Source organism: Felis catus, chromosome X, assembly GCF_018350175.1.
Source record: "Felis catus isolate Fca126 chromosome X, F.catus_Fca126_mat1.0, whole genome shotgun sequence".
In the NCBI taxonomy this organism is placed as follows: Eukaryota; Metazoa; Chordata; class Mammalia; order Carnivora; family Felidae; genus Felis; species Felis catus.
The window spans coordinates 110,184,570-110,210,977 of NC_058386.1; the positions used below are offsets into that span (position 1 = coordinate 110,184,570).

General features: G+C 43.6%; 1 pseudogene; it reads left to right on the forward strand.

The window, feature by feature from the left end:
* The first annotated feature begins 975 nt into the window (after nt 1-975).
* Nucleotides 976-26,408, forward strand: part of LOC111558684 — a 47,653-nt pseudogene continuing 22,220 nt past the window's right edge.

Sequence of the window (26,408 nt, forward strand, 5' to 3'; positions counted from 1 at the left end):
TGCCTCCCTCCCACTATTTAATAAGCGTTCGTTTACGTATCTTTCTCTCCCACCGTGCCTATGAGCGCCCTTGGGGTTTGAACCACCGGCACCCAGCGTAACGCCCGGCACGTTGGGTCCTTCGTTCCTTCAGAACATATCTATCGAGTGCGGACTGTAAGCTAGACGCTGGTTACAGGCATTGGCCAATGCCGCGGCGACCAAGGCGGGAAGATCCCCGGCCTGGTGGAGCTTCCATTCAGGTGAAGGAGACAGACGAGTAAACAAACCAGATTTTCGATATTTTAAATAAAGAAAACAGAGCGGGAAACTGTGATTAAGAGTAGCTTGGGGGTGGGGGTGGGCAGCGTTCTGGGAGGCTAAGGTGGTCGGGGAAGACCTCTCCGAGCAGGCGACCGCTCGTTGGAGCTGAGACCTACCTGATGGGAAAGAGCCAGCCCTAAGAGGCACCGGAAGAAGCGTGCTCCCGCCAGAGGGCCGAGAATGGACAAAGGCCAGGAGGTGAGCAAGAGTTTGGCACATTTGAGGATGGCCAGAGGGCTAGTGCGGGTGAAGCCCAAGCAGCAGAGGGTTGGGTGGTAGATGGCGGATCGTGCAGGGACTGTGGGCATCCCGGCACCTCCTGGGGTCCCCACACTCAGCATTGGGACCGCTGCCCCCTACTGATTCACAACAGGAGCCAGAATGGAAGACGCCCGCGTTTCTGAAGGGGCTTCAGAAGCAGGATCCCAGGTATGGGCCTTCCCCACACCCGCTTGCTCTTTTCCCTGCAGATACCTCTCTTCGTCGCCTACTTCCATTTTTTGCCCTGATTCCTCCTCCTCCTCCTCCTCCTCCTAGTCCTCCACACACACCTCTGCAACCGCTTAAGCACGCAGGCCGTCTCTTTCCCCTCCTCGTGGGACCGTGAGACGGCCAATCAGTGCCTTGAGCCTCTCGCGTGCAGACCTTTGGGTCAGATAAGAGGACGGAGCGATGGTGACCGCGGCAGCAGACAAGTCCCAGCTGGAGGTCAGAGCTCAGAGACGTCTTCCGCCCGAGGCCAGGAGGGGGGGGGGGGGTGCCGGGCAGTTTTCGCTAAGCCTAAAAGCGGGGTCCAGAGAGCTGAGCTTCCGAAGCAGAGCAAGACCCAGAGAGAGGGGGACAGGAATGACGAGCACCACCCTCCGCCAGCCGCAGAGGGGCCGGTGGAGGGCTCGCGCAGGAAATCGGCCCGGGCTCCCCGGCACCGCAGAGAACCTTCTCTCCGGAAAGCCAGGCCCGACGCTCCTTGCTCCCTACTGCCCCGCTGTGGAGAAACGCTTCGGGGAGAGTGCTGAAGCCGGAGAGAAACACAGCCGCTGCCCTCCTCTGCCGGCTGGCTTTGGGGTCCTGGCGGCCCCCATTTTCCACTTCCTCCCTTTACCTCTCACCGTTAGAGTTGAAGGCCAATAAACGGAACTCAATAAACATCGGGCTTCACATTTTTGAAAAAAGAGCAAGGAATTGCACAGGAAAATCGGAGGAAGGAAACAATAAAGATAAAAGCAAACCTAAATAAACTAGGGGATGTAAAAACAGTGGAATTAATAAATAGATTCAAGAGCTGGTGGCTCGAAAGGGCCACTGAAGTAGATAAACCTCGGGCAAACCTATGTAAGAAACACACACACATAAAATTAGAAAGGAGAAAGGGGGTACAACGACCAGTATCAACAATAGTTTTTGAATTGTGAGGAAATTCTGTGCACAATTGCATGCTAGTAAGTTTTAAAAATAGGATGCAAGGGATGTTTTCTTCTGACAAAAATATAAAATATGAAAATTCATACTACAACAAGTAGGAAATCTGAATAAATTAATAACTTAGGAATAAATTGAGAGACTGTCACACAAGGCCCCTAAACCTAACGATAAGCAGTTTCAAATCTTTAAGGCAGAAAACAGAAAAAGTGGGGATGCACTTAATTCATTCCGTGAAACGAATATGGTCCTGACCCCAGAACCTGAGAAAGATAAAACGAACCTCAGAAATCAGAGACCAGTATCAACTCCCAACACAGCATAAAAACTTCAGGTAAGGCACTAGCAAACGTAAGTTAGCAAAGCTCGAAAGGAGCAAAACACAATCACCAAGGATTGATCCTGGGGAAGCAACGACAGTCCAAGCCTACGGCAGTCTGTTAGTACAATACTATCTGTAGGTTGAATCGGTGCTTCCCGACTTTTCGTGGCAGGCATAGAAAATGAAGGTATTTGCGTGGGCCACTGGCGTGTGCAAATGAGGAAGGGAAGAAGGCGGTTCAGGCTCTCCCGCAACCCTGAGAGTTCACGGGAGGGATATGTTGGTCTGGCTGTTACCAAGGGTGCAATTCACAATATTCACCAAGCGCTAAGGCACAGGACTTGACCAATCAGAACGCACAATCCGTGCCAGGCAGGAGCATCCGATCGGGGGCCTGGCGGCAGCACGCTGTAGCTGGGACATTCTCAGGAGGTCTGAGGGGCAGGTCCCAGGGAATTCCTGGGTCAGAGAAGGAGTGCTCAGGGTGCCCAGGGCAGTAGTGATCTCCTGTGGAGGTATTTTAATACTTTAAATGGTCTGTTTTGGTGTATACCAGCTGAATATCAGCTCTGGCTGTCACCCAGACCAAATGGTCAGACGGAACACTCGGGAAGTTCTGGGTCAAACCACACTCTGAGACTCTTCTAATATTTGTCACGCTGTATTGTAACGGCATCTTGTCCTCCTTTTATTTTGTATTGAAGTGTAGTTGACCCACAATGGTACATCAGTTTCAAGTGCACAGCGTAGTGACTGGACAAGTCTATATGTTATGCTGTGCCCACCGCCAAGCGTAGCTGCCATCTGTCACCGTGCAACACTGTTACAATACCATTGATTATCTCGTCCTTCCTCTGACTAGTCTGTGGAGTTATCCTTCTTTGTCTTCTCAGCATCCCTGCAAAGTATCTGACGTAGAGTAGAAGCTTAATAAATGGTTGCCAGATGGATCAGGTATCATTTCAAAGAGATATCCAAAAGAGCAAATCATAACATTTAATACATATTATGTCGGATTAGGGCTCTGAGGATAAATGATATACATGAAAAGGAAAAGGAAAACATAATAAAGAACGTCTCTTTTAAACGTGAGTGAAACTAGGGGCAACTGAGTGGCTCAGTCGCTTAAGTGTCCAACTCTTGATTTCAGCTCAGGTCATGATCTTGTGGTTCATGCGATCAAGTCCCAAGACAGCTCTGGACTGACAGCATGGAGCCTGCTTGGAATTCTCCCTCTTCTTCTCTCTCTGTCCCTCCCCTGCTTGCGCTGCCTATCTCTCTCTCTCCCTCTTTCTCTCTCTCCCAAAACAAATAAATAAACTTAAAATAAATAAATAAACATAAGGAAAAGTAATACTTACTGAATAATATTAACAGCATTTGTTTGTTTGTTTGTTGTTTTTGTCCTTTAAGTAGGCTCTACACCCAATGTAGGGCTTGAACTGACGATACCAAAATCAAGAGTCGCATGCTCCACAGACTGCCCCATCATTTCTTTAAAAAACAAACAGACAAACAAACAAAATACAGATATCGTCTATCATTTTTAATATTATTTTAGAACTTCTGATCAATAAGATAAAAAAAGACATAAGCTATAAATACTAGATAAATAATGATAGAAAATGCAAAATATAAAAAAGCTTAAGAATAAACATAAGTTGGGGTGCTTGCGTGGCTCAGTTGGTTAAACGTGTGACTCTTGATTTCAGCTCAGGTCATGATCTTGCTGTTTGTGGGATCGAGCCCCACATCGGACTCTGTGCTGACAGCATAGAGCCTGCTTGGGATTCTCTCTCTCCCTCTCTCTCTCTGCCCCTCCTCCAGCTCTCTCTCTCTCTCTCTCAAAATAAATAAATAAGCATTAAAAAAGAATAAACATAAGCTATATTACCAATATAAAGAAAACTATAATACTATGGGAAGATATAATAAAAAGCCCCCATCATCAACCATATATGTGTTGTATATGAATGCCAATACTATTGTGTTATAGTCTATTATTGTCAAGTTATGGCTGGAGAGAAAGGCCACACTCCTGTGGGCAAAGCATGGATGGAGTCCCCCTGGAAAACCGTGGTTATTCCAGATTCTTGCTCATCTGCACAAAAAGACAAGAATGTGAAACTTAGAAGGCAGGTCTTTGGTATGCCAAAAAATGAACTGCTTGTCTTTCTCCAACCCTAGTGCTCTTGGGTTCAGATGTCAGAGGATTCAGAAGTTCTCACCTTGGGGCACTTGGGTGACTCAGTCGGCTAACCATCTGACTTCGGCTCAGGTCATGATCTCAGGGCTCGTGAGTTCGAGCCCCGCATCGGGCTCTGTGCCGACAGCTCGGAGCCTGGAGCCCGCTTCGGATTCTGTGTCTCCCTCTCTCTTTGCCCCTCCTCCACTCATGCTCTCTCTCTCTCTCTCTCTCTCTCTCTCTCTCTCTTCCTCTCAAAAATAAATAAACATTAAAAAAATTTAGAAGTTCTCGTCTTATGCTCTAAGATGGTGGCTTGCTAAGATGGTAGCCATCTTGGGGAAATAAACAAGAACCAAGGGTAAGATGGGGCTCTGAAAAGCAAGCCTTATAGGATAAAGGACGATGGTCTGGTTTCATATTATTTTCTGAATTTATTTATCTGCTGTTATTGCCTAGTCTTTAGACAATCTTGTTCAATATCCCAGCCTTGCCTCAACTATGCCAGAAGGTACTCGGGAAAGGTGAATGTGTCTACATTTAGGCCCAAGCGCTGATGGAAGAGCAGGACCTCTTTTTTCATAAGCAGATAGAAGTGATGTTGTCAGTAATTATGAATAATTGAATGCTTGAGCTAGGTACTGCTTGACATACATTATCTCATTCAACTCTCTCGACAAACTGATGAAGTAGGCGCTTTTATTAACCCCAATTTACAGGTGAGAACGCCGCAGCTCCGAGAAGTGTAGTGATGTATCCAAAATTATACAGCAAGGAAAATGGCAGAGGCAGAACAGAAACACAGCTCCGTCCAACTTCCAGCTCTGTGCTCTCAGCTACTACCTACTCCAAAAGATCCCTAAGAAAAGACAATTGTCAAGGACAAGAGTTAAGGGGTTCTAGGCATAATTAACAAAGGTAGATGTTTTTAAGAAGACATAAAAGGTGAATTCAATACCTAGAATACATGCCATGTTCATAGACGGACAAGATTATAAGAATGTAAATTCTCCTTGAATCACTATGTTATTTTTTAGCACCATATTCCAGGGGAAAAGTGACTCCAGAGGTGCAGAAAATATAGATCGCTTATGAGCGGAAAATTTGGGGGGTATTTTTTATTGATAGGATTTACTTGACATCCTTAAGAGAGATATCTCAAAGCACACTAGGGATGTCTTCTCCAAGCCCTGTCCAAAATATAAAAAGCTCTATAGTTGTAGTTTCTCCCCTGGTGACTTCATGCCAGGGCCCATCAGAACACAGGAAGGCCCTGGTCTTTGGCTCTGTTAATGCCCTCACCGACACTCAGCTCCCTTCGACCAGTGAGGAATGTAGTCCAAAAGCTCTTGTGTGTTTTAATTCTGTTTTCTCCGACTTTCCTCAAGACGTTCTTTTCTCAATACACATTCCTCCCTTTTTCTAATCACTTCTAACCTTCCCCCTGCTTTTCTTTTTCTTCATAAGCCTGTTGCTTTTATACTGACGGATGCCATAGAAGCTCATTAAATCACCCCAAGACCGTCATTCCCCCCGCAAACTCCGGGCTCCTGCGAGGAGGCGAGGGGGTTCACAGATACAACACACAGAGCATTGAAAGCATGGGCCAGCTCAGTGTTCGTGGATTTAATCCTAAAATTGGCTCGGGAATGTAGAGGTCCAACCACTCCCCATGGGGCCATCTGAAAAAAAAAAAAACCAGCAAAAGTAGACCTCGCTCCAGAAGGAACCCCACAAAATAAATCCTCACACACCCAACACCGAAAAATAATAACTACAACAAAAGAAATCAGATGGTCTTGGGATGATGTCAAAATCCTGCTCTACCTCTTTTCACACAGTCTGAGAAAGACCATGTAGTGACAGCTAAGAGCGTGGACTTGACCCCAGACCATCTAGACTAGAATCCAGTGTCTGCCGCTCACTACCTGGGTGATTTGGATGAGTTACTTCACCTCCCTGTACCTTGGTTTTCTTATTTGTAAAACGGGGTAATAAAGGTAACAGCCTCATCGAATCGCCGTGAGGATTAAATGTGTGTAAGGTGGCTGCTATACTTACTGTTCACGATTCTTACACGGCGATAAACTCAGCCTCCTCTGCCAGACCCCCAGTTGCTTCTTCCCTGTTTTCCTGCACCGATTCAATTGCTTATCCTTCTGCCACAGGCAGTGTTACTGCCGATTCCCTCCTCTCTTTTCTTCTTTGACTTTTCTCCTTGTCTCTTCAAACATCCCCTCCCTGCAAAATGCCCTTTTGCAAGCTGCCGTTGAGGCACCAGAGTGTCACGGCTCAGTGCTCTTTCCAGTCCCAAGACCCAAGATGGCCTTCTCTTGCAGAAGCTCCAGCTCTGTGACTAAAAAATAGCCAAATCCAGGGCATGGGTTTTGTCCTGTGGAGATTTGCAGATGTAAGATAACAGCTGTTCTACCACAACTGGCGCGTTTGAGAAATCCAACCCCCTCAGTCCGATTAGACCCAAGCCGAAACGAATTCTTTCAGGCCACCGAGTATGGCCTAATTAATTTCTAGGTTAAGTCTGCCTTCATCGGCGACCTGTGCACGTGTGCAAATCTTCATGTACCTTTCTCTGTACTTCTTCGCCATCTTCTCTCAGCCTTCCCATGTCCTCGTGCCAGCCGCCAATACGTATTCATGCCATCTGTCCTTCAAGCCCTCTCCGCAAAGGCTTTTAATATTTGCTTTTGCATTTTGTCCTCTGTTTGCAACTCCCCATAAATCCCTAAGCTGGTAAAAACAGCCGTTCAAGGATACCAGACTCGGGGGGCCTGGCTGGCTCGGTCAGTAAAGCATGTGACTCTTGATCCTGGGGTCACGAATTCGAGCCCCACGTTGGGCGTAGAGATTACTTTAAAAAAAAAAAAGGGAAAAATTAAGCATTAAAAATTGACTTCCTGCAAAATAAATAGGAATTAGAAGAGAACGTGTATGATAGCTTTGGAAAGATATATTTCAGGAAAACAAATTTAAAAGGAAATGATAAACTTTTATGACTGCACCGTGTAAACAAGTCAACTTCTGTCTAACAAAATAGAAAACCCTTCTTATAATCTGTAAAGATCTATATAATCTGGATTGCTGGTTCCTCTCGGACTTCATCTCCTTCTCTGCTCATTCTGCTCCAACCACGCTGGCCTCCTTGAACATGGCATGTGCAGTTGTTCTTCTGGACCTTTGCACCTGCTATTTTCCTCTGGAATGCCCCGGCATCCGAGCTCTGTTTCATTGTGATGTCTTCACCTCTGCTTGCCTCTTTGCCTTGGCTTCATCCTCGGGCAGCTGCTCCTCATTGTTGCAAAATGGCTGCCAAAGCAATCGGGCTATATGCTTCTTCTTGAATATATTAGGAGAGAGAGCCTGCTACCTTTTATAAACATGGAAAGAAGCCCTGACCTTCATCATGACTGGGTCATTGATGACCAGGGGAATTTCTGTGATCAGGGGAATACTATATGCTGAATAGTTTAGGCCGGGGTTACCTCAAACCAAATACTGTGGCCAAGGGGATGGATCATTCAGATTGGCTAAGACTAATGAGGGCTCACACCTGGAGGTGGTGTTGGAGTCAATTCCACACATATCAGATGGTTGCTAGGAAGAGAACTACAATGTCCACTGCAGAAAGCAATTGAAATATACCTATCGAGAACCTTTAACCTAGTAATGATATTCCTGGGAGTTTATTCTAAGGAATAAATTCAAATGAAGAAAAGCTATGTTCATCAATATTTACTTTATCTCTGCATTTTATGAATAGTGAATAATGAATTAATGAGTAACCTCTAGAAGCAAACACTAAGACTTAAATGGGCAACTGCTGAGAAATATTTAAAGAAAGTATGTAATATAAATCAAGATTCAACAAAATATTATGTAACTATTAAGAGTAAAAATTATAAAGATCGTGTAATGACATGAGGGGATGTATATATAAATATTCTTACATTATATACATATATAACCTAACATGAAAAACTCAGTACAAAATTCTGTGTATACTAATACTGGAATAGAATGTGAAAAGATGACAACAGTCATATTTATGTAGGAGAATTAAGGATGATTTATTTCCTTTCTAAAACTACCTTTAATTTTGTATTTCCAGTAACTTTTAAAATCAAAGAGAGGCAATCCAATGACACCTGAGAAATTCCTAAGAAGTACGTACGCCCTAACGATAAAATCAGATTCTAGGTTAAGCCAATGGCTCCATCAAACCCTGGGCAAAGCTGGTCTTCAACATGCTGGGCTCTCCTCATCATCAGAGACTCCCCTTCCTTTTTGGTTTCCTTTTCCCACTTTCGCATCCCTTCCTCCACTTATCATGATGTTTCCTAGAACCTACAGTCATTATCAAAAAGATCTTAGGAACTCATTTAGACTGACGTTCCCTGGGGGGAGGGCTTACAGAGTGGGGGTGGCAATGCTTAGCCCAAAGAAATACGTAACTGAAAACTGATGATTAGGTCCAGCTCCATTTTGGAGATGGAAGAGAAGAGGCCTTCCAGTACCTGTCATGTGTTTATGATTTGAATATTGATTTATGATCTAGATATTATTGTCGTTATTTTCCAAATATTTAATTACGAAATTCAAGATGTAGTGAGAGAGAGATATATGAATAAAAATCACAGACTACAAAAAGAGATAAGGCCTATATACAAACAACTATAATAGAATGATGAAAATAAACCATAAATGGGATCAAATGATATAGGAATTCAAAAGCAGAAGATTATTTCTAACTGGTGACATTAGGAAAGGCTTCATAGAGGAGGTGATGAAGTTTCTAGGGCTTGAAAGATAGAAAGGTTTTAGTTTGCATAGAAAAGGGAAGACAAGAGCAACAAAAGTAAAAACAAATATTGGGATTACAGCAAACTACAAAGCTTTTGCACAGTGAAGGAAACCAATGAAACCAAAAGGTAACCTACTAAATAGAAGAAGATATTTGCAAATAATATGCTCAATAAGGGCTCAATACGCAAAATATACAAAGAAATCATACAACTCAACACCAACAACACAAACAACCTGGTTAGAAATTGGGCAGGTCTAAACAGACATTTTTCCAAAGAAGACATACAGATGGCCAACAGACATTAAAAGATGCTCAACAATGGGGCGCCTGGGTGGCGCAGTCGGTTAAGTGTCCGACTTCAGCCAGGTCACGATCTCGCGGTCCGTGAGTTCGAGCCCCGCGTCGGGCTCTGGGCTGATGGCTTGGAGCCTGGAGCCTGTTTCCGATTCTGTGTCTCCCTCTCTCTCTGCCCCTCCCCCGTTCATGCTCTGTCTCTGTCTGTCCCAAAAATACATAAATGTTGAAAAAAAATTAAAAAAAAATGAATAAATGCTAAAAAAAAATTTAGAAAAAAAAGTAATTAACTTTAAAAAAAAGAAAGGGGAAGAGGATTCCAGGCAGGGATAACTGCATGGAAAATGCACTGAGGTGCACATAAGAATAGTAAGTACTGACTTTTGGTGAATCTAAGCCACCAGTGATGGTAAGATACATTGTTATTTTTTTAAAGATTTTTAAATTTTTATTTATTTATTTATTTATTTATTTATTTATTTATTTATTTTCGATGTTTATTTATTTTTGAGAGAGAGAGAAAGAGAGGGAGGGGCAGATAGATGGGGACAGAGGATCCCAAGCGGGCTCCATGCTGACAGCAGAGATCCCTATGCAGGGCGCGAACCCATGAACCATGAGATCATAACCTGAGCTGAAGTCGGATGCTTAACTGACTGAGCCACCCAGGTGCTCCAAAGATTTTTATTTATTTATTTGTTTGTTTTAATTTTTCAAGTTTGTTTATTTTGAGAGAGAGAGAGCATGCACAGGAGAGGGGCAGAGAGAGAGAGAGAGAGAGAGAGAGAATCCCAAGCAGACTCCATGCTGCCAGCACAGAGCCCGATGCAGGGCTCAGTCCCAGGAACGGTGAGATCATGATCTGAGCAGAAATCAACAGTCTCATGCTCAACTGACTGAGCCACCCAGGCACCCCAAGATTTTTTTTTATTTTTAAGTAATCTACACTCAATGTTGGGCTCAGACTTATAACGCAAGATCAAGAGTCACTTGCTCTACCGACTGAGCCAGCTAAGTGCCCCATTTTTCTTTTTCCTTTTTTTTTTTTTTTTAAGATTTTTCCATCGTTGGGGCACCTGGGTGGCTCAGTCAGTTAAGCGTCCGACTTCAGCTCAGGTCATGATCTCGCGGTCCGTGAGTTCTAGCCCCGCGTTGGGCTCTGTACTGTCAGTTCAGAGCCTGGAGCCTGCTTCAGACCCTGTCTCTCTCTCTCTCTCTCTCTCTCTCTCTCTCTGCCCCTCCCCTGCTCACGCTCTGTGTCTATCAAAAAATGAATAAACGTTAAAAAATTAAAAAAAAAGATTTTTCCATTGTTATTTTATGCAACACTGAGAAAAGATAAATACTACCAATCAAACAATAACTCAATAGTTTCATTTGAATTTTTTATCCTATAATTACTGAAGGGAGCTCTTTTGGACTTTAGACATACACAAAGCAAAATAAAATAGTTACAGTATTCCTAAGGCTTCTTCACAGTGAGTAAGGAAGGGGCAATGATGCAGGGCTGTGTAGACCATGTTAAAAATTTGGGCCTTTATAGTGCAGTTCATACTGACAAACGCTTTCACCAATAAAATACTGGTGGACAACTCTGATCTCGCTTCTACTGGGATGATCATTCTCTTCCACCCCTGAACCCTTCCTTCACAATCTCCATGGATTACTCCAACAGAGTAATTCTTTTTTCTTTTAAGTGTATTTATTTATTTTGAGAGAGAGAGAGAGAGAGAGAAAGTGAGCAGGGGAAGGGGCAGAGAGAGAGAGAGGGAGAGGGAGAATCCTAAGCAGGCTCCACATTGTCAGTGCAGAGCCCAACGGGAGGTTTGAACTCATGAACCATGAGATCATGACCTGAGCCAAAGTCAAGAGTCGGTTGCTTAACCAACCGAACTACCCAGGTGCCCCTCCAACACAGTAATTCCTAAAGAGTAAGTTGTCCCTTTTCTTCTGAAAAGAGATGGGCCAAAAGAGAGCAAAGGCAAGAAGAAAAAAATGGGGCCATATATGTTATCAAATCATATTAATCGATACCTAAAACAAACCACAAATAAACTACATTCTATTTATGCCACAATAACTTAGGGAAATAATAAACACAGGTTCTGGCCTACTGGGTGATTATTAACGTCTGGACGCTCATACTTGAGAGATCCGGCAGGTGAATTGCAAAATAAAATCTCCAGCAATATAGGATGATCAAGAAAACAACTTTATCATCTAAATGGATATTCAAAAGGCATAATATTACTATAGGAAGGCAAAAAGAGACTTATTTGAATTTTACAAAATGCATACGTATGATTGATACATCAGAAATGCTTTCAAAGTTGATTATATGACCCCTTCTCCAAAATATATGAATATATACTTATCAAATATTGCTCAAATTAATGTACCTAACAGTTTTATTTTATGAAACCAGTCTGTCATTTTACCTTAATTTCTACATAGATGAAACAGCAGCCCCATAATATTGAAAATGTAATTTAGCACTTTAACAAGGACACAATAATCCTTTGAAAATGAACAGCTTTTAACCGAGTAGTAGAACTTACCTACTTTTCATACTAAGCAAATAATACGCTAAAAAGCAAATAGTTTTTCTTACTACTGAGTTTAACTTTAAAACTAGAAATTATCTTTGTACCCACACTTCTAATTTAAAATTTGAAGAATTTTGTCTACAGTATACTAAGCAGGTATGTCTTGAAATATGGCAATATTAATCATCGTCATGACAAATTACCAGAAAAATATTATCACTGAAAAGAAATGTATTATAGGATTTTGCAAAAGGCTATGAAAAGTAATAGATTAAAAGTAAGGACAGAAATTATACTAAAATGGACTCACCTTCAATTCTTCGGATTATGATTACATCTATGATTCATCTATATAGAGAATATTCAACATAATACAATATTAAATATGCTGTCACCATCTCACTTACAGACTGATTACAAGGCAAATTAAAGTGTCATGAAGTCATCCTGCTAACCTTCAGGCTATTGCTTCTCAGACTGTAATGTGCAATGCCAAACACCTGCGGATCTTGTTAAAATGCGGATTCTGATTCGGAAAGTCTCCGTGCAACCCGTGATTCTGCATTTCGAACAAGTTCCCAGGTGGTGCTCCTGCAAGTGACCACAAAGCAGCAAGGCTTTAGGCTACAAAAAAAAAAAAACCACTTTATATTCTGTAGGAAACTTTATGACAAATAGGTGTTTACTTCCCACTTCTTTCATTCACGCTTCCAACACGTTCAACAAAAATTGAAAATATTTCCTCTGGATAAAAAATGCTTTGGGGGGCACCTGGGTGGCTCAGTGGACTAAGCGTTGACTTTGGCTCAGGTCATGGTCTCGCAGTTCGTGAGCCCCAACCCCGTATCGGGCTCTTCTGCGCTATCTGCGCAGAGCCTGTTTGGGATCCTCTCTCTCCCTGTCTCTCTGTCTCTCAAAAAAATAAATGAACTTTTACAAAAAACAAACTAAAAACGCTTTCTATTCCCATTGCTGCATGGAAGATGTTGGCATTAGGGACACTGACCTCCTATCAAACACAGAGAAAATAATAAATACTTGTTGGCTGATTGACTTTTTAAAATAACAGCTTTATTGAGACATAATTCACATACCATGAAATCACCTTTTTGTAGTATATAACGCAGTGGTTTTCAGTATATTCACAGAGTTGTGCAGCCATCACCACACTCTAATTTTAGAACATAATTGTCACTCCAAAAAGAAATCCAGTACCCATTACCAATCACTCTCCATTTTGCCCTAACCCCTCCAGTGCTAGGCAACTAGCAATCTACTTTCTGTCGCTATGGATTTGCCTATTCTGGATACATGATCTTTTGTGACCGGCTTCTTTCATTTAGCATACTGCTTTCAAGCTTTGTCTGTCCTATAGCATGCATTAGGACTTCATTCCTTTTCATGCTGATCATATTCCAGTATATGCATATGCAACATTTTGTTTATCCATTCATCAGTTGATGGACATTTGAGTGTTTCCATTGTTTGGCTACTCTGAATAATCCTACTGTGAACATTTGTGTATGGGTGTTTGGGCGGGCGTATGTTTCCGTTCTCATGGGTATATAGACCTAGGAGTGGGTCACATGTTAACTCTATGTTTAAATGTTTGAGGAGGCTGGGGCGCCTGGGTGGCTCGGTCGGTTAAGCGACAGACTTCGGCTCAGGTCATGATCTCACGGTTCGTGAGTTCGAGCCCTGCATTGGGCTCTGTGCTGACAGCTCAGAGCCTGGAGCCTGCTTTGATTCTGTGTCTCCCTCTCTCTCTCTGCCCCTCCCCCACTCATGCTCTCTCTCTCTCTCTCTCTCTCTCTCTCTCTTTCTCTCTCTCTCTCTCTCTCAAAAATAAATAAATATTTAAAAAAATAAATAAATGTTTGAGGAGGCCTAATCTGTTTTCCAGAGTGCCTGCACCACTTTACATTTCCATCAGCAGTACACAAAGGTTCTAATTTCTCCACATCCTGGACAACACTTGTTATTATCTGTCTTTCTTCTTTATTATTATAACCATCCAAATAGATGTGAAACAGTATCTCATTATGGTTTTGATTGGCTTCTCCCAGATAGTTAATGATGTTGAGCATCTTTTCATGTGCTTATTGACCATTTATATGCCTGATTATTTTTTTTCAGTTACAATTTCTGAAGCATTTACTATGTGCCAGGCCACTGTCAATCACTATCTCATTCCAACCTCTTACCAGCCATATGAAAAAAGTGTCATTTTTTTAAAACAGCTCTTTAAAGGTATAATTGACACATGATAAACTCCACATATTTAAAGTATAAATTTGATGAGTTTAGACATATGTATACACCCCACGAAACCATCACCATAATCAAGATAATTAACATATCCATCATCTCTAAAAGTTTCCTGGCTCTCCTTTGTAATCCCTCCTTCCTGACCCTTCCCATCCGCCCTGCCAAACAACCACTGATCTGCTTTCTGTCGTTATAGATTAGTATGCATTTTCTAGACTTCTATATACGTACAATTACGTGGCATATACTCTGTTTTGTCTGGCTTCTCTCACTTAGCATAATGATTTTGGGATTTATCGAGGGGCTTGCATGTATCACCAGTCCATTCTATTTTTTTAAACAGCTTCATTAACATATAATTCACATGCCATACAATTCGCCCACTTCAAGTATACAATTCAATGGTTTTAGTATATTACATTATTAGTTTTTAAACTGTGGCATAATATATATAACATAAAATTTGCCATTTTAGTATATTTTTTGTATTGCCAAATAGTATTCCGTTTGTATGTATCTACCACAATTTGTTTATCCATTCAGACAGGTAATGTTATATTTGTGCCCACTTTACAAATAAGGCAAAGCGAAGCAGGGAGAGAAATTAACTGTGACTGTCCTAAATCACAGGCAAGTAAGTAACAGAGCTGGCAATTCAAACCCAGGTCTGTCCAATACCAGAGTTTATACTCTTTAAAAAAAAATGTTTATTTATTTATTTTGAGAGGGGGTGGGGAGGAGCAGGAGAGGGAGAGAGAGAATCCCAAGCAGGCTCCGCGCTGTCAGCGCAGGGCCCGACGTGGGGCTTGACCTCGTGAATTGCGAGATCCTGACCTGAGCTGAAATCAAGACTCAGACACTAACTGCCTGAGCCACCCAGGTGCCCCCAGAGCTTGTGCTCTTAACCATTATGTCATACTGGCTTTCCAAACTGAAAACAAACCTAGCTATACTCTAAATCAAATATGTGCTGTTCCCAAGCACAACGATATATCAGTTCTTGTCATCGTCTGGAGGCTGATCCTGGTCCTCCTCCCCTAATAATCTAAAGGATCCTTTCACACCAAAAAAGGGAAAGTAAAAGCCCTTGTCAGTATAAGCCACAAACACTGAGATGACCATACTATAAACAGCAGACCGGGTTCCAGAGTCAAGGATCAGACATGAGTCCGAAGAGCTGGATATGAAGCAGGACCAGACAGGTTAGTGTCACAGCAACGAGATTTGCCCCATCATCAGGAAAACAAACCACCTTCCTCGGGCGTGTGCCAAAGGGTTAACTGAATGCAAACTAGGCGAAGAGAAAAAGTCTTTGTGTGATAACGGTCCACTTGGGACAAGTACCCGAGGGTCACGTCAGCTCTCAAGGTAGTGGATTCACTCACTCTCAGTAGTGCCTCAGATTGGGAGGATACTAAGATATATTCTCTCCTTTTTCTAGAAAGAAGTTGGAGGGCTAATGCACGAAGCTACCTTCCTGGGATCACAGGACATGAGGGCTGTCGTGGGAGAAGGCAGTGGCAGCCCCATGTCTATTTTCGCTACTTCACAAAAGAGGAAATGAGGCGCGGTAGAAATAGAAAGGCGTTGCTTGGCAATATTATAAAGCACTGTAATATAAGCTGTCAAAGGAGGCTGTGGGATCTTCTTCCCTGAAACTCATTAAGAGCAAGAGAGATACCCACTTGGAATCCGCCCAGGAGGAGAGTCGGAGGAATGCCACCGGGAGACACAGGAACGAAACGCGGTCTGCGGCAAGGGCTGGCTGCCGTCAGACAACCGGATCCCAGCCAGCGGCCGAGGCCGGCCGGCCGGCCGGCCATCCGCTCTCCCCCGGTGTGGCCAGGTAGCACCAAGAAATAGTTCCTAGGAAACCGGCCCCTAATAAGACATTTGGAAAGCACAACACGATTCCGTGTAAGCCGCCAGGACCTTTGGTTTAAAAAGACGTCTTAGACCCAGAAATAGCAAATGATGTTTCCAACACCAAACCCGAAACACGTGGACGCCGGTCACTGCAGGCAGGAGCCATAAAAATCAGGAGGGCGTGGATGGCAGAGGCACAGCCGAAGACAAATGAATCTTCATTCCTGGGCAACGTACTAAGGTCACCCCAAGGGCCCGATTCCGGTCCCGATAGGCCTCCTCTACCCCCAGCTGGGACATCAGTTTGATCCCAACTCCAGGCTCGGAGCCCAATTATTTTTATTTATTTATTTGTTTGTTTATCTATTTATTTATTTAAAATGTTTATTAAAAAATTTTTTTTGACATTTATTTATTTTTGAAAGACAGAGAGACAGAGCGTGAGCAGGGGAGGGGCAGAGAGAGAGGGAGACACAGAATCCGAAGCAGGCTCCAGGCTCCGATCTGTCAGCACAGAGCCCCACGCGGGGCTCGAACTCACCAACTGCCAGATCATGACCTGAGCCGAAGTCGGACCCTCAGCCGACTGAGCCACCCAGGTGCCTCAAATGTTTATTTATTTTTGAGAGAGAGAGAGAGAGAGAGAGAGAGAGAGAGAGAGAGAGAGCGCACACAAGCGGGGGAAGTGAGGAGAGAGAGGGAGAGAGGATCCCAAGCAGGCTCTGCACTGCCAGCAGAGAGCCCACCGCAGGGCTTGAGCTCGGGAACTGCAAGATCATGACCTGAGCCAAAGTCAGATGCCCAATCAACTGAGCCACTCGGGTGCCCCACGGCTCGCATTTTAAAATGGAATCCCTGGGCGCCTGGGTGGCTCAGTCGGTTGAGTGTCTGACTCTTGGTTTCCTCTCAGCTCATGATCTCATGGTTCGTGCTCGTGAACAGCGCGGAGCCTGCTTGGGAATCTTTCTCTCCCCCTCTTTCTGCTCCTCCCCTGCTCAAGCTCCTGCTCTCCCTCTCTCAAAATACATAAACTTAAAACAACTCAAAATACATAAATGAAAATAAAATGGAATTCCTTCCCCACTCTTTCCCTCCTTCCTTCTTCCTCCCCATCCGGTAATTCCACTCCTAGGCTTTTACCCAAGAGAAATGAAATCATATGTCTACAAAAAGAGGTGACTGTCAGTGTTCATAGTAACTTCATTTCTATTTTTTATTTTTTTTGCAAGATTTTATACTTTTTGTTTATTTTATTTATTTCTTTTTTATTTTTTATTAAAAAATGTTTTTACATTTATTTATTTTTGAGACACAGAGAGAGACAGAGCACGAACGGGGGAGGGGCAGAGAGAGGGAGACACAGAATCCGAAGCAGGCTCCGGGCTCTGAGCTGTCAGCACAGAGACCGCCTCGGGGCTCGAACTCACAAACCGTGAGATCATGACCTGAGCCGAAGTTGGACGCTCAACCGACTGAGCCACCCAGGTGCCCCTATTTATTTCTTTTTTTAAGTAAACTCTACACCCAATGTGGGGCTCAAACTCATGACTCTGCGATCAAGAGTTCCATGCTCTACAGACTGAGCCGGTCAGGTGTCCCTTCGACTTTATTTCTGATAACTAAAAAACTAGAAAGAGGGGCGCCTGGGTGGCTCAGTTGGTTGAGCATCCAGCTTTGGCTCAGGTTGTGATCTCACATCTGTTGGTTCAAGTCCCGCATCGGGCTCTGTGCTGACGGCTCAGAGCCTGGAGCCTGCTTTGGATTCTGTGCCTCCCTCTCTCTCTGCACCTCTCCTGCTTGTGCTCTCTCTCTGTCTCCCAAAAACTAAAATAAAATATTAAAAAAAGTTAAAAACTAGAAACAGCCCAAGTGTCCATCAACAAAAGAATTGATAAACGGTGGTACAACCATCTGGTGGAATACTATTCAACAATAAAAGGGAGTTAAGAACTGATACATACAGCAGGATAGATGAATCACAAAAACATGCTGAGAGAAGCGAGACTTAACAACATACATATACGACATGATGCCGTTTATATGAAATTCTAGAACAGGCAAAATCCGTGGTGGAAAAAATCAGGAGAGCAGTTGCAACCGGGGGTAGGTTATGGGTTGAATTATGCCTCCCCAAAAGATAAGATGAAGTTCTAATCCTCAGTACCCGTGAATGTGTCCTTATCCGGAAACACAGTCTTTGCAAATAAAATCAAGTTTAAATAAGGTCATTAGGGTTGCCTGAGTGGCTCAGTCGGTTGAGTGTCTGACTCTTGATTTCGGCTCAGGTCATGATGCCAGGGGCGTGGGATTGAGCCCCATGTTGGGCTCCGCACTAAGGGTGGAGCTTGCTGAAGATTCTCTTCCTCTCTCCCCTGCTCACTCTCTCTCTCTCTCTCTCTCTCTCTCTCTCTCTCTCAAAATAAAAATAAATAAAATATGTCGTTAGAATGGGTCCGAAGCCAATAGGACTGGTGTCCTGATAAGAAGAGAGACAGAAACGGATGCATCCAAGGAGAGTACCATGTGATGAGAGCAGAGATTCAAGTGATGCGTCTTTAAGGCAAGGAATACCAAAGATCGCCAGTAACACCTGAAGCTGAAAGAAAGAACTAGAACAGATTCTTCCCTAGAGCCTTCAGAGTGAGCGTGGCCCCGCTAACACCTTGATTTTGGACTTGTAGCCTCCAGAACTGTGACAGAATAAGTTTGTGTCGTATTCAACACTCCAGTTTATAATAATTTGTTTCATTAGCCCTAGGAAACTATTACAGGGTGGGTGGAGCAGGGATTGGCTAGAAAGAAGCACGAGGGAACTCTCTGGAGTGAAGGAAATGCTCTATATTCTGATAGGGGTTTGGGTTACGTGTATTCATTCGCCACAACTCATCTAAGAGTACGCTCGAGATTTGTGCGTGTTACCGTGTTGTAAGGCTTACCTCAAAAACAAAAAAATACCATAAATGAACATTGAATTCCAGGTGAGGATATGCCTGCTGAAGCATTTAGGGATGAAGTGTACCGATGTCTGCAAGTTCCTCCAGTCGGTGGGTGGAAGGATGGACAGACAGGTGGTAAAGCAAACATAGCAAAACGTTAACCACTACAGAATCTAGGTGGCGGGCGTTTGGTGTTTACGCTTCTCTTAACTTTCTCACACGTTTGAACGTTTTCATACTAAAATGGAGAAAACACCAACTCTGCCTGCTGTGTGAAAGCATCTCCCAAGCCAGTTCCTAGCTACCACACCTCTGCTCCTTTCAACCAAACTGAGAATTCACAGAAGCCACCACAGCCTCAAAGACATTTCTCAGTTGAGAAAATGGAGCCGCAGGGTAGTTTCGCGACTTGCCCAAGGTCACACAGTAGTGGTGGCGCTGAGGCCATTTTGATTCCCCAACTTTCCGAAGCTGGGATCGCCCTGTCCTATCTGTCATTCCATACCCAGCACCTGGCACAGCGCCTGCCTCTGGCACGTGGGGGAAGCTCAGGATGCAAAGCCGAGCTTTATACTGCTCGGCACACACCCTGTCCTGAGGTCCAGGCCCTCCTCGCACCCTAGTTCTGCCACCGGAACAGTGCCTCCTCCCCGAGCCTACGCCCTCACTCTGGTGTCCCACCTAGTACCCCGATCCCACAGCACCAGCCGTGCTGGCCCCCCTTCTAGGGACTGAAATCTCAGTCACCTCCAGACTTTGGGACCCGTTAGCAGTTTCCTCCTTTCCGAGGGTGGTAATCAGCCTGCCTTGACTTCTCCTGTTATCTAACCGTATTCCTCGCGGCGACAGTAACCCAGCTGTCCCGTGGCGCCTCCCGTGGCTTTTGACACAGATGTTGGCCGCTCCTTCCCCCAGTGCTGATCACACTTTGCCTGCCGGTCTGGCCTTTGCAACAGAAAGAAAAGCAGAAAGAAGAAAAAGGCTTTCCATCACATACTTCCAGACGTTTACCTGCTTCCCGGTTGTCTCTGGCCCCATCCGATCGCAGTGTGATTCCCCCACGGCGCCGTGGAGCTGTTGAGAGCCTCGCAGCCCAGACAAAGTGCCAGACTGCCTAAATTTGCGCCACGGCCTGTTGTTCTCGGGACCGAGACAACCTCCCGAGCCCGAGCAGAAGGTGAGGAAAGCAGAGAGGGAAGAAAAGGAGAGAACACAACCAAAATTTCTCCTTGCCCTTCAAAATGTAGGGCAGTATGTGAGCACTGCAGGCTTGGTGTAAAAAACGCATTTTTCTTAGAGGCAACAAAACACCGAAGTCTAAGCCAGCATCTGGGGGAGGGGGAAGACACAAGTCCAGTGCAAAACGGGACAGAAAATGGGACGAGATCAACAAAGGCTGTCAGCACAAAGCAGCTGAGGCCCGTGAAGGAGATGCTAAAGAGAAACGTCCAGACTCCTAGTTTTCATCAACTCACTGTATCCTTCTAAGCTGTACTGAGACTCAGTGGGCATCTCACAGCGACGCTGTCTCTGAAAATCCTTCTTTTGTCTCCAGGCTCCTTCACATGAATGCCTACGTTCACAGACATGCATAGGCTATACGTACATAGTACATACAGATATACTATCGACAGTTTGCGTGCGGCCTGCACGTGGCCACCCTGACTGAGGTGGAGAGAGGGCCCAGGAAGGCACCCCCTCCGGCCAGAGCTGCCTCGCCAACCAAAGACAACTCCACAAAAGAATTATTTTCACTTCCATTTTCTTCGGATGAAATCAGGCAGTGACTAATACAAGATTGGGCCTAATGAGTCCCTTTACCTTAGATATGCGTGCGGCAGGACGAACAATGTCTCCCTCACTCCATACCCCCCCAGCCCTATAAAGGTTCAAACTTAGCGGCACTGGAGGAAAAACACAGGGGACGAAGAGGGAAGGCAAATCAGGCCACGGGCAGATAGAAAGTCACCTAGCATCGTCTGGTCGGCATAATGACGCTGAGCTATTTTCTCCGTGGTCGCTCTGGTGATTACAATGAACGTCTTCATCTCTAACAATCTAGTTCATAGTAATATCACCTTAATTGTGAGAGTCTACACCAACTTTGCTCTCATAAAACTCCATTCACTCTCCCTTCCTTTTTGCTTTACGTCTTTATACATTATAAGCCCATGAACACAGATTTATAATTACTGCTTTATGCAGCTGTCTTTTAAATCCGATAGAAAAACAAGTTACGGGAAAGATACGTAGATACTGTCTTTTCTGTTTGTCTATGGAGCTAACTCGACTGAGGCTTTGTATTTCTTCACGTGGATTCAAGTTACTGTCTACTGTCCTTTCTGGTCAACCTGAAGAACGCCTTTTCGTATTTCTTGGAAGGCAGGGCTGCTAGGGAAGAATTCTTCGGTGTTATTCATTTGGGAATGTCCTAGTTGCTTCTCCTTTTATGGAGTATAGTTTTGACGTATTTAGAATTCTTGGTTGATGGACTATTTCTTCCAGCACTTTGAATATGTGGTGCCACTGCCTTCTCACAGGTGATATGGCCTCCGTGGTTTCTGATAAGTCATTATTAATCTTACGGGGGGATCCCTTGTTATATTTTGGATCACTTTTTCTCGCTGTTTGCAAGATTCTCTTTTGGTCTTTATCTTTCAACAGTTTGATGTGCCTAGGTGTCGATCTCTTTTTTTTTTTTAATTAAAAAAAATTTTTTTAACATTTATTTATTATTGAGAGACAGAAACAGACAGAGCATGAGCATGGGAGGGCCGGAGACAGGGAGAGACACAGAATCCGAAGCAGGCTCCAGGCTCGGAGCTGTCAGCACAGAGCCCGACGTGGGGCTCGAACTCATGAACCGCGAGATCATGACCTGGGCCGAAGTCGGACACTTGACCAACTGAGCCACCCCGGTGCCCCTCGATCTCTTTGAGTTTAATCAAATCAGAGTTTGTTGAGTTTGCTGGGTGTGCAAATTAATGTTTTTCATCAAATTTTGCAAGGTTTTTGGCCATTATTTCTTAAAACAGTCTTTCTGCCTTTTGCTCTTTCCTCTTCTTCCGGGACGCTCATTATGCAAATGTTGGTGCATTTGGCGGTGTCCACAGGTCTCTGAGGCTCTGTTTATTTTTCATTCTGTTTGCTTGCTTTCCCTCAGATGGAATCATTTTAATTGACCCATCTCTAAGTTCTCTGATCAAATATACTCTTGAGCCCCTCTAGGAAAATTTTCATTTCAGTTATTGTCTTGTTCAACTCCAGAATTTCCATTTGGTTCTTTGAACGAATTAATTTATTTTTATTTATGTTTTTGAGAGAGAGAAGGGTACAAATGAGTGAGGGGCAGAGAGACAGAGAGACAAAGAGAGAGAGAGAGAGAGAGAGAGAAGTAGGGCTCACCCAGGACTCGTGTTTTACCTGAAGCAGGGCTCATACTCACCCGACGCGGGGCTCAAGCTCACCCAAAGTGGGGCTCCAACGCGCCAGTTGTGAGATCATGACCTGAGCTAAAGCCAGATGCTTAATGACTGAGCCACCCAGGCACCCCTATTTATTTTTTTAAAGTAATCTCTACGGCCAAAATGGGGTTCGAACTCACAACCCCGAGATCAAGAGTCACATGCTCTACCGACTGAGCCCTCCAGGCTCCCCCATTTAATGATTATTTTTTATATAACTCGAAGTAGAGTTGAGGTCTCGACTCTGTTACATTGGTTTCAGGTGTGCATCATAGTGATTCAACAACTGTATATATGTTCTGCTGTGCTCACAAGTATAGCTACCATCTGGCACCATACAATGCTGTTAAAACACCACAGGGTATATTCCCTGTGGTGTACCTTTCATCCCCGTGACTTATTCACTCTGTAAATACAAGCCTATATCTCCCACTCCCCTTCACCCATGTTGCCCAAAACCCCACCCCCCTCCCTCTGGCAACAATTAGTTCGTTTTCTGTATTTTTGGATTTGTTTCTATTTGTTTGGGGTTTTGTTTTCGATTCATATAAATGAAATCATTTGGTATTTGTCTTCCTCTGTCTGACTTATTTCACTCAGCGTAACACCCTCTAGGCCCATCCATGTTGTCACAAATGGCGAGATCTCATTCTCTTTTTCCGTTTGGTTCTTTTTATAATTTCTCTTAATTAATGTGCTCTGTTTAATGGGAAGGCATTCTTATACTTTCTTTTAGTTCTTCTGACATATTTTACTTTAGTTCTTTGAACATAGCGTGAGTGACTGAGTTAAAATCTTTGTCTAGTAAGTCTAATGTCAGGGCTTCCTCAGTGAGTTTCTGTTTATTCCTTTTCATCCTGTGTATGGACCATAGTTTCTCATTTCTTTGCTTATCTTATAATATTTTGCTGAAACCTGGGCATTTGAAGTAATATGATGTAAAAACTTCGGAAATCAAATTTTCTCCCCTTCCCAGATAAAGTCGTTGTTGCTATTTTAGTTGTTGCTGCTTGTTTAGGGGATTTTCCTGAAGTAATACTGTAAAGTCTGTATTCTTTGTCATGTGTGACCATTCAAAACCTCTGCTCAGTTGGCTTGGTGATCAGTTATCCGCTGGACGGGAGTTTCTTTAAACTACTGAAACCGATAAGTCTACCAACATTTGCTGAGGGGCTCTGTGTGTATGTTAGGGCCCACATCCAATGCTCCAGAAATCAATTTAACACTTTGCCTTCACTCTCTGCTTTTGCAGAGCCTCAAGTCAGCCAGAGGTGAGAGCTTAGGGCCTTCTCAGGTCCTTCCTGAGTATACGAACAACGCTGAGCATGCATACGGCCTTCTAGATTCCCAGGAATCTATCAGACAGCTGTTCAAAATCTCATTCCCTAGCTTTATTTTATTTTATTTTATTTTATTTTTTTAATTTTATATATGAAATTTATTGTCAAATTGGTTTCCATACAACACCCAGTGCTCATCCCAAAAGGTGCCCTCCTCAATACCCATCACCCACCCTCTCCTCCCTCCCACCCCCCATCAACCCTCAGTTTGTTCTCAGTTTTTAACAGTCTCTTATGCTTTGGCTCTCTCCCACTCTAACCTCTTTTTTTTTTTCCTTCCCCTCCCCCATGGGTTTCTGTTAAGTTTCTCAGGATCCACATAAGAGTGAAACCATATGGTATCTGTCTTTCTCTGTATGGCTTATTTCACTTAGCATCACACTCTCCGGTTCCATCCACGTGGCTACAAAAGGCCATATTTCATTTTTTCTCATTGCCACGTAGTATTCCATTGTGTATATAAACCACAATTTCTTTATCCATTCATCAGTTGATGGACATTTAGGCTCTTTCCATAATTTGGCTATTGTTGAGAGTGCTGCTATGAACATTGGGGTACAAGTGGCCCTATGCATCAGTACTCCTGTATCCCTTGGATAAATTCCTAGCAGTGCTGTTGCTGGGTCATAGGGTAGGTCTATTTTTAATTTTCGGAGGAACCTCCACACTGCTTTCCAGAGCGGCTGCACCAATTTGCATTCCCACCAACAGTGCAAGAGGGTTCCCGTTTCTCCACATCCTCTCCAGCATCTATAGTCTCCTGATTTGTTCATTTTGGCCACTCTGACTGGCGTGAGGTGATACCTGAGTGTGGTTTTGATTTGTATTTCCCTGATAAGGAGCGACGCTGAACATCTCTTCATGTGCCTGTTGGCCATCCGGATGTCTTTTTTAGAGAAGTGTCTATTCATGTTTTCTGCCCATTTCTTCACTGGGTTATTTGTTTTTCGGGTGTGGAGTTTGGTGAGCTCTTTATAGATTTTGGATACTAGCCCTTTGTCCGATATGTCATTTGCAAATATCTTTTCCCATTCCGTTGGTTGCCTTTTAGTTTTGTTGGTTGTTTCCTTTGCTGTGCAGAAGCTTTTTATCTTCATAAGGTCCCAGTAATTCACTTTTGCTTTTAATTCCCTTGCCTTTGGGGATGTGTCGAGTAAGAGATTGCTACGGCTGAGGTCAGAGAGGTCTTTTCCTGCTTTCTCCTCTAAGGTTTTGATGGTTTCCTGTCTCACATTCAGGTCCTTTATCCATTTTGAGTTTATTTTTGTGAATGGTGTGAGAAAGTGGTCTAGTTTCAACCTTCTGCATGTTGCTGCCCAGTTCTCCCAGCACCATTTGTTAAAGAGGCTGTCTTTTTTCCATTGGATGTTCTTTCCTGCTTTGTCAAAGATGAGTTGGCCATACGTTTGTGGGTCTAGTTCTGGGGTTTCTATTCTATTCCATTGGTCTATGTGTCTGTTTTTGTGCCAATACCATGCTGTCTTGATGATGACAGCTTTGTAGTAGAGGCTAAAGTCTGGGATTGTGATGCCTCCTGCTTTGGTCTTCTTCTTCAAAATTCCTTTGGCTATTCGGGGCCTTTTGTGGTTCCATATGAATTTTAGGATTGCTTGTTCTATTTTCGAGAAGAATGCTGGTGCAGTTTTGATTGGGATTGCATTGAATGTGTAGATAGCTTTGGGTAGTATTGACATTTTGACAATATTTATTCTTCCAATCCATGAGCAGGGAATGTCTTTCCATTTCTTTAAATCTTCTTCAATTACCTTCATAAGCTTTCTATAGTTTTCAGCATACAGATCCTTTACATCTTTGGTTAGATTTATTCCTAGGTATTTTATGCTTCTTGGTGCAATTGTGAATGGGATCAGTTTCTTTATTTGTCTTTCTGTTGCTTCATTGTTAGTGTATAAGAATGCAACTGATTTCTGTACATTGATTTTGTATCCTGCAACTTTGCTGAATTCCTGTATCAGTTCTAGCAGACTTTTGGTGGAGTCTATTGGATTTTCCATGTATAATATCATGTCATCTGCAAAAAGCGAAAGCTTGACTTCATCTGTGCCAATTTTGATGCCTTTGATTTCCTTTTGTTGTCTGATTGCTGATGCTAGAACTTCCAGCACTATGTTAAACAGCAGCGATGAGAGTGGGCATCCCTGTCGTGTTCCTGATCTCAGGGAGAAAGTCTCTAGCTTTATTTTAAAAGGTTTTTTTGGTTAGCTTGTTGTTTTCTACAACCGGTATCGCCTTTCCAGACAGCCAGGAAGTTAAATAATTACCTCACAGATTGCTTTTGACAATTGCCTCATGGGGAAGAGTTTCGAACACTAAGTAAGCTCTGAGTCAGGTCAAATACAGAGACACTTGTGAGTGGGGTCTTCCAGGGAGCCACCAGACAGATCATTCTTTGGGAATGAGTCTTTGAAAGAGCTCCATACTGGTTTTGCTGCCTCTGTTGGCTGCCATGATGAGAAGTTCGGCTGTTGTTTTTCAAGGTTACCAGAGAGCTGCAGAGTAGGGGATGTGACTAAAGCAAGTTCAAAGAGCACAGAACTCCCTGTTCTTACCTAGTCAGACATTTTTTTCTTGTACAAACACTCCCTGATTGCTGCAAATATTTGGTTAATTTCCCAGGGTCTG